The sequence below is a fragment of the Oncorhynchus mykiss genome, chromosome 13 (assembly GCF_013265735.2).
Source record: "Oncorhynchus mykiss isolate Arlee chromosome 13, USDA_OmykA_1.1, whole genome shotgun sequence".
Classification (NCBI taxonomy): domain Eukaryota; kingdom Metazoa; phylum Chordata; class Actinopteri; order Salmoniformes; family Salmonidae; genus Oncorhynchus; species Oncorhynchus mykiss.
Window position 1 is genome coordinate 53,505,442 of NC_048577.1, and position 12,181 is coordinate 53,517,622.

General features: G+C 44.6%; 9 non-coding genes across 9 annotated transcripts; all 9 read right to left on the reverse strand.

Annotated features, from left to right (window-relative positions):
• Positions 1 to 917: 917 nt before the first annotated feature.
• On the reverse strand, positions 918 to 1,036 carry LOC118938647. The gene has a single exon (XR_005035853.1). It is a non-coding gene; the product is annotated as a 5S ribosomal RNA (ribosomal RNA).
• A 1,170-nt stretch (positions 1,037 to 2,206) lies between these two features.
• Positions 2,207 to 2,325, reverse strand: LOC118938649. Its single transcript, XR_005035855.1, has one exon. It is a non-coding gene; the product is annotated as a 5S ribosomal RNA (ribosomal RNA).
• Positions 2,326 to 3,493: 1,168 nt separating this feature from the next.
• Positions 3,494 to 3,612, reverse strand: LOC118938650. The gene has a single exon (XR_005035856.1). It is a non-coding gene; the product is annotated as a 5S ribosomal RNA (ribosomal RNA).
• A 1,168-nt stretch (positions 3,613 to 4,780) lies between these two features.
• On the reverse strand, positions 4,781 to 4,899 carry LOC118938651. Its single transcript, XR_005035857.1, has one exon. It is a non-coding gene; the product is annotated as a 5S ribosomal RNA (ribosomal RNA).
• A 1,171-nt stretch (positions 4,900 to 6,070) lies between these two features.
• On the reverse strand, positions 6,071 to 6,190 carry LOC118938682. The gene has a single exon (XR_005035888.1). It is a non-coding gene; the product is annotated as a 5S ribosomal RNA (ribosomal RNA).
• Positions 6,191 to 7,358: 1,168 nt separating this feature from the next.
• LOC118938652 lies at positions 7,359 to 7,477 on the reverse strand. The gene has a single exon (XR_005035858.1). It is a non-coding gene; the product is annotated as a 5S ribosomal RNA (ribosomal RNA).
• Positions 7,478 to 8,647: 1,170 nt separating this feature from the next.
• LOC118938679 lies at positions 8,648 to 8,766 on the reverse strand. The gene has a single exon (XR_005035885.1). It is a non-coding gene; the product is annotated as a 5S ribosomal RNA (ribosomal RNA).
• A 1,171-nt stretch (positions 8,767 to 9,937) lies between these two features.
• LOC118938653 lies at positions 9,938 to 10,056 on the reverse strand. Its single transcript, XR_005035859.1, has one exon. It is a non-coding gene; the product is annotated as a 5S ribosomal RNA (ribosomal RNA).
• A 1,169-nt stretch (positions 10,057 to 11,225) lies between these two features.
• LOC118938654 lies at positions 11,226 to 11,344 on the reverse strand. The gene has a single exon (XR_005035860.1). It is a non-coding gene; the product is annotated as a 5S ribosomal RNA (ribosomal RNA).
• Between the last annotated feature and the right edge of the window lie 837 nt (positions 11,345 to 12,181).

Below are 12,181 nucleotides of genomic sequence, written 5' to 3' on the forward strand. Positions count from 1 at the left end.
TATTCAAAAATGTTTTGAACTAAGGAGGAAATCAACTAAATCCTTTCAACTTGTTAGAAAATGCATTCATTTGCCCAAGAGAATCATTAGACATCAACAAAATGCATCAGTGATTCGTATTTCCACGCAACTTTCAGAAACAGCACAGGACTGCCCAGTTTCTGTGCGCATGCGTGCGGAGCGCGCGCAGGTCTACACTTTGTGTAGCCGTTAGCGTTGAGGCTAATGATTACCTTCTTCTGGTAGAGAAGGAAAGGCTTCCCACAAAAACCTTCTCAATGAAATGTTAACTGCAAAGTAGCCTATGCCAGCTTGGCAGAATTATATCATCATTATTTGCATCAATCCAGTGGCCATTTGTTTTGCAAACTCCGCAATCACATGAGCGCTACAGCAACACCGCTTAACCAAACAAAGGTCTCTTCCTGGCGCACACTTGCGTTTAAAGGGTAACTACACCCCAAAATCGATATGTCTTCAATTTTTCCCAGACCTCAAAAGTGGTCTCCTGCTAGGGTTTTAAATGTTGTCGTGGACATAGAACATCCAATCGTGTTATATTTCGATTAAAAAGGTGTGCTTTTGAGAGCGAAAACCTGGAGAAGCAGGGATAAACGGTAAACCGGGAAATGTAAACGGAGGAGAGGGGGAATTTTTTTGGGGGGGGGGTCAGGCAAAACATTGAAGGGATTTTACAGGGCCCTAATGGACGACAGACATTGACAGTCTAAAAACAAATGCTGAATGTAGTGCCTACATTTCGAGGGAAACGCACTGTCCATGATTGGATTTGATCAGGGCAGGGCAGCACTAACAAACTGCATGTAGTCCAATAAAAAGACACAACATTATTAGGGCGATAAATAAAAGGCAGTTGCTCCACGCATGACACAAGAGTACCCTCTACTGGAGCAAAAAGCTTACAGCACCTGGTATTCCCAGGCGGTCTCCCATCCAAGTACTAACCAGGCCCGACCCTGCTTAGCTTCCGAGATCGGACGAGATCGGGCGTATTCAGGCTGGTATGGCCGTAAGCGAAGGGAACCCTCTTGGTACACTATATAAAGTCAATGTGCCGCTCATTCATCGGGAGACAGAGAAATGTCCACGTTGTGACACACTGACAAAGCTCAAACCTTGCTTACATTTCCTTTCCAGCCCATATATTTCACTCTTGTGGGGGGGGGAGAGGGCATATCCTATGTTCACACTTATGACAACTTCATGGACTAGGGCCCTATATAATACGGAATCGCGGAATCCAGACTTTAAACCGAAATTCAACAATATTCAAAAATGTTTTGAACTAAGGAGGAAATCAACTAAATCCTTTCAACTTGTTAGAAAATGCATTCATTTGCCCAAGAGAATCATTAGACATCAACAAAATGCATCAGTGATTCGTATTTCCACGCAACTTTCAGAAACAGCACAGGACTGCCCAGTTTCTGTGCGCATGCGTGCGGAGCGCGCGCAGGTCTACACTTTGTGTAGCCGTTAGCGTTGAGGCTAATGATTACCTTCTTCTGGTAGAGAAGGAAAGGCTTCCCACAAAAACCTTCTCAATCAAATGTTAACTGCAAAGTAGCCTATGCCAGCTTGGCAGAATTATATCATCATTATTTGCATCAATCCAGTGGCCATTTGTTTTGCAAACTCCGCAATCACATGAGCGCTACAGCAACACCGCTTAACCAAACAAAGGTCTCTTCCTGGCGCACACTTGCGTTTAAAGGGTAACTACACCCCAAAATCGATATGTCTTCAATTTTTCCCAGACCTCAAAAGTGGTCTCCTGCTAGGGTTTTAAATGTTGTCGTGGACATAGAACATCCAATCGTGTTATATTTCGATTAAAAAGGTGTGCTTTTGAGAGCGAAAACCTGGAGAAGCAGGGATAAACGGTAAACCGGGAAATGTAAACGGAGGAGAGGGGGAATTTTTTTTGGGGGGGGGGGTCAGGCAAAACATTGAAGGGATTTTACAGGGCCCTAATGGACGACAGACATTGACAGTCTAAAAACAAATGCTGAATGTAGTGCCTACATTTCGAGGGAAACGCACTGTCCATGATTGGATTTGATCAGGGCAGGGCAGCACTAACAAACTGCATGTAGTCCAATAAAAAGACACAACATTATTAGGGCGATAAATAAAAGGCAGTTGCTCCACGCATGACACAAGAGTACCCTCTACTGGAGCAAAAAGCTTACAGCACCTGGTATTCCCAGGCGGTCTCCCATCCAAGTACTAACCAGGCCCGACCCTGCTTAGCTTCCGAGATCGGACGAGATCGGGCGTATTCAGGCTGGTATGGCCGTAAGCGAAGGGAACCCTCTTGGTACACTATATAAAGTCAATGTGCCGCTCATTCATCGGGAGACAGAGAAATGTCCACGTTGTGACACACTGACAAAGCTCAAACCTTGCTTACATTTCCTTTCCAGCCCATATATTTCACTCTTGTGGGGGGGGGAGAGGGCATATCCTATGTTCACACTTATGACAACTTCATGGACTAGGGCCCTATATAATACGGAATCGCGGAATCCAGACTTTAAACCGAAATTCAACAATATTCAAAAATGTTTTGAACTAAGGAGGAAATCAACTAAATCCTTTCAACTTGTTAGAAAATGCATTCATTTGCCCAAGAGAATCATTAGACATCAACAAAATGCATCAGTGATTCGTATTTCCACGCAACTTTCAGAAACAGCACAGGACTGCCCAGTTTCTGTGCGCATGCGTGCGGAGCGCGCGCAGGTCTACACTTTGTGTAGCCGTTAGCGTTGAGGCTAATGATTACCTTCTTCTGGTAGAGAAGGAAAGGCTTCCCACAAAAACCTTCTCAATCAAATGTTAACTGCAAAGTAGCCTATGCCAGCTTGGCAGAATTATATCATCATTATTTGCATCAATCCAGTGGCCATTTGTTTTGCAAACTCCGCAATCACATGAGCGCTACAGCAACACCGCTTAACCAAACAAAGGTCTCTTCCTGGCGCACACTTGCGTTTAAAGGGTAACTACACCCCAAAATCGATATGTCTTCAATTTTTCCCAGACCTCAAAAGTGGTCTCCTGCTAGGGTTTTAAATGTTGTCGTGGACATAGAACATCCAATCGTGTTATATTTCGATTAAAAAGGTGTGCTTTTGAGAGCGAAAACCTGGAGAAGCAGGGATAAACGGTAAACCGGGAAATGTAAACGGAGGAGAGGGGGAATTTTTTTTGGGGGGGGGTCAGGCAAAACATTGAAGGGATTTTACAGGGCCCTAATGGACGACAGACATTGACAGTCTAAAAACAAATGCTGAATGTAGTGCCTACATTTCGAGGGAAACGCACTGTCCATGATTGGATTTGATCAGGGCAGGGCAGCACTAACAAACTGCATGTAGTCCAATAAAAAGACACAACATTATTAGGGCGATAAATAAAAGGCAGTTGCTCCACGCATGACACAAGAGTACCCTCTACTGGAGCAAAAAGCTTACAGCACCTGGTATTCCCAGGCGGTCTCCCATCCAAGTACTAACCAGGCCCGACCCTGCTTAGCTTCCGAGATCGGACGAGATCGGGCGTATTCAGGCTGGTATGGCCGTAAGCGAAGGGAACCCTCTTGGTACACTATATAAAGTCAATGTGCCGCTCATTCATCGGGAGACAGAGAAATGTCCACGTTGTGACACACTGACAAAGCTCAAACCTTGCTTACATTTCCTTTCCAGCCCATATATTTCACTCTTGTGGGGGGGGGAGAGGGCATATCCTATGTTCACACTTATGACAACTTCATGGACTAGGGCCCTATATAATACGGAATCGCGGAATCCAGACTTTAAACCGAAATTCAACAATATTCAAAAATGTTTTGAACTAAGGAGGAAATCAACTAAATCCTTTCAACTTGTTAGAAAATGCATTCATTTGCCCAAGAGAATCATTAGACATCAACAAAATGCATCAGTGATTCGTATTTCCACGCAACTTTCAGAAACAGCACAGGACTGCCCAGTTTCTGTGCGCATGCGTGCGGAGCGCGCGCAGGTCTACACTTTGTGTAGCCGTTAGCGTTGAGGCTAATGATTACCTTCTTCTGGTAGAGAAGGAAAGGCTTCCCACAAAAACCTTCTCAATCAAATGTTAACTGCAAAGTAGCCTATGCCAGCTTGGCAGAATTATATCATCATTATTTGCATCAATCCAGTGGCCATTTGTTTTGCAAACTCCGCAATCACATGAGCGCTACAGCAACACCGCTTAACCAAACAAAGGTCTCTTCCTGGCGCACACTTGCGTTTAAAGGGTAACTACACCCCAAAATCGATATGTCTTCAATTTTTCCCAGACCTCAAAAGTGGTCTCCTGCTAGGGTTTTAAATGTTGTCGTGGACATAGAACATCCAATCGTGTTATATTTCGATTAAAAAGGTGTGCTTTTGAGAGCGAAAACCTGGAGAAGCAGGGATAAACGGTAAACCGGGAAATGTAAACGGAGGAGAGGGGGAATTTTTTTGGGGGGGGGGTCAGGCAAAACATTGAAGGGATTTTACAGGGCCCTAATGGACGACAGACATTGACAGTCTAAAAACAAATGCTGAATGTAGTGCCTACATTTCGAGGGAAACGCACTGTCCATGATTGGATTTGATCAGGGCAGGGCAGCACTAACAAACTGCATGTAGTCCAATAAAAAGACACAACATTATTAGGGCGATAAATAAAAGGCAGTTGCTCCACGCATGACACAAGAGTACCCTCTACTGGAGCAAAAAGCTTACAGCACCTGGTATTCCCAGGCGGTCTCCCATCCAAGTACTAACCAGGCCCGACCCTGCTTAGCTTCCGAGATCGGACGAGATCGGGCGTATTCAGGCTGGTATGGCCGTAAGCGAAGGGAACCCTCTTGGTACACTATATAAAGTCAATGTGCCGCTCATTCATCGGGAGACAGAGAAATGTCCACGTTGTGACACACTGACAAAGCTCAAACCTTGCTTACATTTCCTTTCCAGCCCATATATTTCACTCTTGTGGGGGGGGGAGAGGGCATATCCTATGTTCACACTTATGACAACTTCATGGACTAGGGCCCTATATAATACGGAATCGCGGAATCCAGACTTTAAACCGAAATTCAACAATATTCAAAAATGTTTTGAACTAAGGAGGAAATCAACTAAATCCTTTCAACTTGTTAGAAAATGCATTCATTTGCCCAAGAGAATCATTAGACATCAACAAAATGCATCAGTGATTCGTATTTCCACGCAACTTTCAGAAACAGCACAGGACTGCCCAGTTTCTGTGCGCATGCGTGCGGAGCGCGCGCAGGTCTACACTTTGTGTAGCCGTTAGCGTTGAGGCTAATGATTACCTTCTTCTGGTAGAGAAGGAAAGGCTTCCCACAAAAACCTTCTCAATGAAATGTTAACTGCAAAGTAGCCTATGCCAGCTTGGCAGAATTATATCATCATTATTTGCATCAATCCAGTGGCCATTTGTTTTGCAAACTCCGCAATCACATGAGCGCTACAGCAACACCGCTTAACCAAACAAAGGTCTCTTCCTGGCGCACACTTGCGTTTAAAGGGTAACTACACCCCAAAATCGATATGTCTTCAATTTTTCCCAGACCTCAAAAGTGGTCTCCTGCTAGGGTTTTAAATGTTGTCGTGGACATAGAACATCCAATCGTGTTATATTTCGATTAAAAAGGTGTGCTTTTGAGAGCGAAAACCTGGAGAAGCAGGGATAAACGGTAAACCGGGAAATGTAAACGGAGGAGAGGGGGAATTTTTTTTTGGGGGGGGGTGTCAGGCAAAACATTGAAGGGATTTTACAGGGCCCTAATGGACGACAGACATTGACAGTCTAAAAACAAATGCTGAATGTAGTGCCTACATTTCGAGGGAAACGCACTGTCCATGATTGGATTTGATCAGGGCAGGGCAGCACTAACAAACTGCATGTAGTCCAATAAAAAGACACAACATTATTAGGGCGATAAATAAAAGGCAGTTGCTCCACGCATGACACAAGAGTACCCTCTACTGGAGCAAAAAGCTTACAGCACCTGGTATTCCCAGGCAGGTCTCCCATCCAAGTACTAACCAGGCCCGACCCTGCTTAGCTTCCGAGATCGGACGAGATCGGGCGTATTCAGGCTGGTATGGCCGTAAGCGAAGGGAACCCTCTTGGTACACTATATAAAGTCAATGTGCCGCTCATTCATCGGGAGACAGAGAAATGTCCACGTTGTGACACACTGACAAAGCTCAAACCTTGCTTACATTTCCTTTCCAGCCCATATATTTCACTCTTGTGGGGGGGGGAGAGGGCATATCCTATGTTCACACTTATGACAACTTCATGGACTAGGGCCCTATATAATACGGAATCGCGGAATCCAGACTTTAAACCGAAATTCAACAATATTCAAAAATGTTTTGAACTAAGGAGGAAATCAACTAAATCCTTTCAACTTGTTAGAAAATGCATTCATTTGCCCAAGAGAATCATTAGACATCAACAAAATGCATCAGTGATTCGTATTTCCACGCAACTTTCAGAAACAGCACAGGACTGCCCAGTTTCTGTGCGCATGCGTGCGGAGCGCGCGCAGGTCTACACTTTGTGTAGCCGTTAGCGTTGAGGCTAATGATTACCTTCTTCTGGTAGAGAAGGAAAGGCTTCCCACAAAAACCTTCTCAATCAAATGTTAACTGCAAAGTAGCCTATGCCAGCTTGGCAGAATTATATCATCATTATTTGCATCAATCCAGTGGCCATTTGTTTTGCAAACTCCGCAATCACATGAGCGCTACAGCAACACCGCTTAACCAAACAAAGGTCTCTTCCTGGCGCACACTTGCGTTTAAAGGGTAACTACACCCCAAAATCGATATGTCTTCAATTTTTCCCAGACCTCAAAAGTGGTCTCCTGCTAGGGTTTTAAATGTTGTCGTGGACATAGAACATCCAATCGTGTTATATTTCGATTAAAAAGGTGTGCTTTTGAGAGCGAAAACCTGGAGAAGCAGGGATAAACGGTAAACCGGGAAATGTAAACGGAGGAGAGGGGGAATTTTTTTGGGGGGGGGGTCAGGCAAAACATTGAAGGGATTTTACAGGGCCCTAATGGACGACAGACATTGACAGTCTAAAAACAAATGCTGAATGTAGTGCCTACATTTCGAGGGAAACGCACTGTCCATGATTGGATTTGATCAGGGCAGGGCAGCACTAACAAACTGCATGTAGTCCAATAAAAAGACACAACATTATTAGGGCGATAAATAAAAGGCAGTTGCTCCACGCATGACACAAGAGTACCCTCTACTGGAGCAAAAAGCTTACAGCACCTGGTATTCCCAGGCGGTCTCCCATCCAAGTACTAACCAGGCCCGACCCTGCTTAGCTTCCGAGATCGGACGAGATCGGGCGTATTCAGGCTGGTATGGCCGTAAGCGAAGGGAACCCTCTTGGTACACTATATAAAGTCAATGTGCCGCTCATTCATCGGGAGACAGAGAAATGTCCACGTTGTGACACACTGACAAAGCTCAAACCTTGCTTACATTTCCTTTCCAGCCCATATATTTCACTCTTGTGGGGGGGGGAGAGGGCATATCCTATGTTCACACTTATGACAACTTCATGGACTAGGGCCCTATATAATACGGAATCGCGGAATCCAGACTTTAAACCGAAATTCAACAATATTCAAAAATGTTTTGAACTAAGGAGGAAATCAACTAAATCCTTTCAACTTGTTAGAAAATGCATTCATTTGCCCAAGAGAATCATTAGACATCAACAAAATGCATCAGTGATTCGTATTTCCACGCAACTTTCAGAAACAGCACAGGACTGCCCAGTTTCTGTGCGCATGCGTGCGGAGCGCGCGCAGGTCTACACTTTGTGTAGCCGTTAGCGTTGAGGCTAATGATTACCTTCTTCTGGTAGAGAAGGAAAGGCTTCCCACAAAAACCTTCTCAATCAAATGTTAACTGCAAAGTAGCCTATGCCAGCTTGGCAGAATTATATCATCATTATTTGCATCAATCCAGTGGCCATTTGTTTTGCAAACTCCGCAATCACATGAGCGCTACAGCAACACCGCTTAACCAAACAAAGGTCTCTTCCTGGCGCACACTTGCGTTTAAAGGGTAACTACACCCCAAAATCGATATGTCTTCAATTTTTCCCAGACCTCAAAAGTGGTCTCCTGCTAGGGTTTTAAATGTTGTCGTGGACATAGAACATCCAATCGTGTTATATTTCGATTAAAAAGGTGTGCTTTTGAGAGCGAAAACCTGGAGAAGCAGGGATAAACGGTAAACCGGGAAATGTAAACGGAGGAGAGGGGGAATTTTTTTGGGGGGGGGGGGTCAGGCAAAACATTGAAGGGATTTTACAGGGCCCTAATGGACGACAGACATTGACAGTCTAAAAACAAATGCTGAATGTAGTGCCTACATTTCGAGGGAAACGCACTGTCCATGATTGGATTTGATCAGGGCAGGGCAGCACTAACAAACTGCATGTAGTCCAATAAAAAGACACAACATTATTAGGGCGATAAATAAAAGGCAGTTGCTCCACGCATGACACAAGAGTACCCTCTACTGGAGCAAAAAGCTTACAGCACCTGGTATTCCCAGGCGGTCTCCCATCCAAGTACTAACCAGGCCCGACCCTGCTTAGCTTCCGAGATCGGACGAGATCGGGCGTATTCAGGCTGGTATGGCCGCAAGCGAAGGGAACCCTCTTGGTACACTATATAAAGTCAATGTGCCGCTCATTCATCGGGAGACAGAGAAATGTCCACGTTGTGACACACTGACAAAGCTCAAACCTTGCTTACATTTCCTTTCCAGCCCATATATTTCACTCTTGTGGGGGGGGGGAGAGGGCATATCCTATGTTCACACTTATGACAACTTCATGGACTAGGGCCCTATATAATACGGAATCGCGGAATCCAGACTTTAAACCGAAATTCAACAATATTCAAAAATGTTTTGAACTAAGGAGGAAATCAACTAAATCCTTTCAACTTGTTAGAAAATGCATTCATTTGCCCAAGAGAATCATTAGACATCAACAAAATGCATCAGTGATTCGTATTTCCACGCAACTTTCAGAAACAGCACAGGACTGCCCAGTTTCTGTGCGCATGCGTGCGGAGCGCGCGCAGGTCTACACTTTGTGTAGCCGTTAGCGTTGAGGCTAATGATTACCTTCTTCTGGTAGAGAAGGAAAGGCTTCCCACAAAAACCTTCTCAATGAAATGTTAACTGCAAAGTAGCCTATGCCAGCTTGGCAGAATTATATCATCATTATTTGCATCAATCCAGTGGCCATTTGTTTTGCAAACTCCGCAATCACATGAGCGCTACAGCAACACCGCTTAACCAAACAAAGGTCTCTTCCTGGCGCACACTTGCGTTTAAAGGGTAACTACACCCCAAAATCGATATGTCTTCAATTTTTCCCAGACCTCAAAAGTGGTCTCCTGCTAGGGTTTTAAATGTTGTCGTGGACATAGAACATCCAATCGTGTTATATTTCGATTAAAAAGGTGTGCTTTTGAGAGCGAAAACCTGGAGAAGCAGGGATAAACGGTAAACCGGGAAATGTAAACGGAGGAGAGGGGGAATTTTTTTTGGGGGGGGGGGTCAGGCAAAACATTGAAGGGATTTTACAGGGCCCTAATGGACGACAGACATTGACAGTCTAAAAACAAATGCTGAATGTAGTGCCTACATTTCGAGGGAAACGCACTGTCCATGATTGGATTTGATCAGGGCAGGGCAGCACTAACAAACTGCATGTAGTCCAATAAAAAGACACAACATTATTAGGGCGATAAATAAAAGGCAGTTGCTCCACGCATGACACAAGAGTACCCTCTACTGGAGCAAAAAGCTTACAGCACCTGGTATTCCCAGGCGGTCTCCCATCCAAGTACTAACCAGGCCCGACCCTGCTTAGCTTCCGAGATCGGACGAGATCGGGCGTATTCAGGCTGGTATGGCCGTAAGCGAAGGGAACCCTCTTGGTACACTATATAAAGTCAATGTGCCGCTCATTCATCGGGAGACAGAGAAATGTCCACGTTGTGACACACTGACAAAGCTCAAACCTTGCTTACATTTCCTTTCCAGCCCATATATTTCACTCTTGTGGGGGGGGGAGAGGGCATATCCTATGTTCACACTTATGACAACTTCATGGACTAGGGCCCTATATAATACGGAATCACGGAATCCAGACTTTAAACCGAAATTCAACAATATTCAAAAATGTTTTGAACTAAGGAGGAAATCAACTAAATCCTTTCAACTTGTTAGAAAATGCATTCATTTGCCCAAGAGAATCATTAGACATCAACAAAATGCATCAGTGATTCGTATTTCCACGCAACTTTCAGAAACAGCACAGGACTGCCCAGTTTCTGTGCGCATGCGTGCGGAGCGCGCGCAGGTCTACACTTTGTGTAGCCGTTAGCGTTGAGGCTAATGATTACCTTCTTCTGGTAGAGAAGGAAAGGCTTCCCACAAAAACCTTCTCAATGAAATGTTAACTGCAAAGTAGCCTATGCCAGCTTGGCAGAATTATATCATCATTATTTGCATCAATCCAGTGGCCATTTGTTTTGCAAACTCCGCAATCACATGAGCGCTACAGCAACACCGCTTAACCAAACAAAGGTCTCTTCCTGGCGCACACTTGCGTTTAAAGGGTAACTACACCCCAAAATCGATATGTCTTCAATTTTTCCCAGACCTCAAAAGTGGTCTCCTGCTAGGGTTTTAAATGTTGTCGTGGACATAGAACATCCAATCGTGTTATATTTCGATTAAAAAGGTGTGCTTTTGAGAGCGAAAACCTGGAGAAGCAGGGATAAACGGTAAACCGGGAAATGTAAAAGGAGGAGAGGGGGAATTTTTTTTGGGGGGGGGGTCAGGCAAAACATTGAAGGGATTTTACAGGGCCCTAATGGACGACAGACATTGACAGTCTAAAAACAAATGCTGAATGTAGTGCCTACATTTCGAGGGAAACGCACTGTCCATGATTGGATTTGATCAGGGCAGGGCAGCACTAACAAACTGCATGTAGTCCAATAAAAAGACACAACATTATTAGGGCGATAAATAAAAGGCAGTTGCTCCACGCATGACACAAGAGTACCCTCTACTGGAGCAAAAAGCTTACAGCACCTGGTATTCCCAGGCGGTCTCCCATCCAAGTACTAACCAGGCCCGACCCTGCTTAGCTTCCGAGATCGGACGAGATCGGGCGTATTCAGGCTGGTATGGCCGTAAGCGAAGGGAACCCTCTTGGTACATTATATAAAGTCAATGTGCCGCTCATTCATCGGAAGACAGAGAAATGTCCATGTTGTGACACACTGACAAAGCTCAAACCTTGCTTACATTTCCTTTCCAGCCCATATATTTCACTCTTGTGGGGGGGGGAGAGGGCATATCCTATGTTCACACTTATGACAACTTCATGGACTAGGGCCCTATATAATACGGAATCACGGAATCCAGACTTTAAACCGAAATTCAACAATATTCAAAAATGTTTTGAACTAAGGAGGAAATCAACTAAATCCTTTCAACTTGTTAGAAAATGCATTCATTTGCCCAAGAGAATCATTAGACATCAACAAAATGCATCAGTGATTCGTATTTCCACGCAACTTTCAGAAACAGCACAGGACTGCCCAGTTTCTGTGCGCATGCGTGCGGAGCGCGCGCAGGTCTACACTTTGTGTAGCCGTTAGCGTTGAGGCTAATGATTACCTTCTTCTGGTAGAGAAGGAAAGGCTTCCCACAAAAACCTTCTCAATCAAATGTTAACTGCAAAGTAGCCTATGCCAGCTTGGCAGAATTATATCATCATTATTTGCATCAATCCAGTGGCCATTTGTTTTGCAAACTCCGCAATCACATGAGCGCTACAGCAACACCGCTTAACCAAACAAAGGTCTCTTCCTGGCGCACACTTGCGTTTAAAGGGTAACTACACCCCAAAATCGATATGTCTTCAATTTTTCCCAGACCTCAAAAGTGGTCTCCTGCTAGGGTTTTAAATGTTGTCGTGGACATAGAACATCCAATCGTGTTATATTTCGATTAAAAAGGTGTGCTTTTGA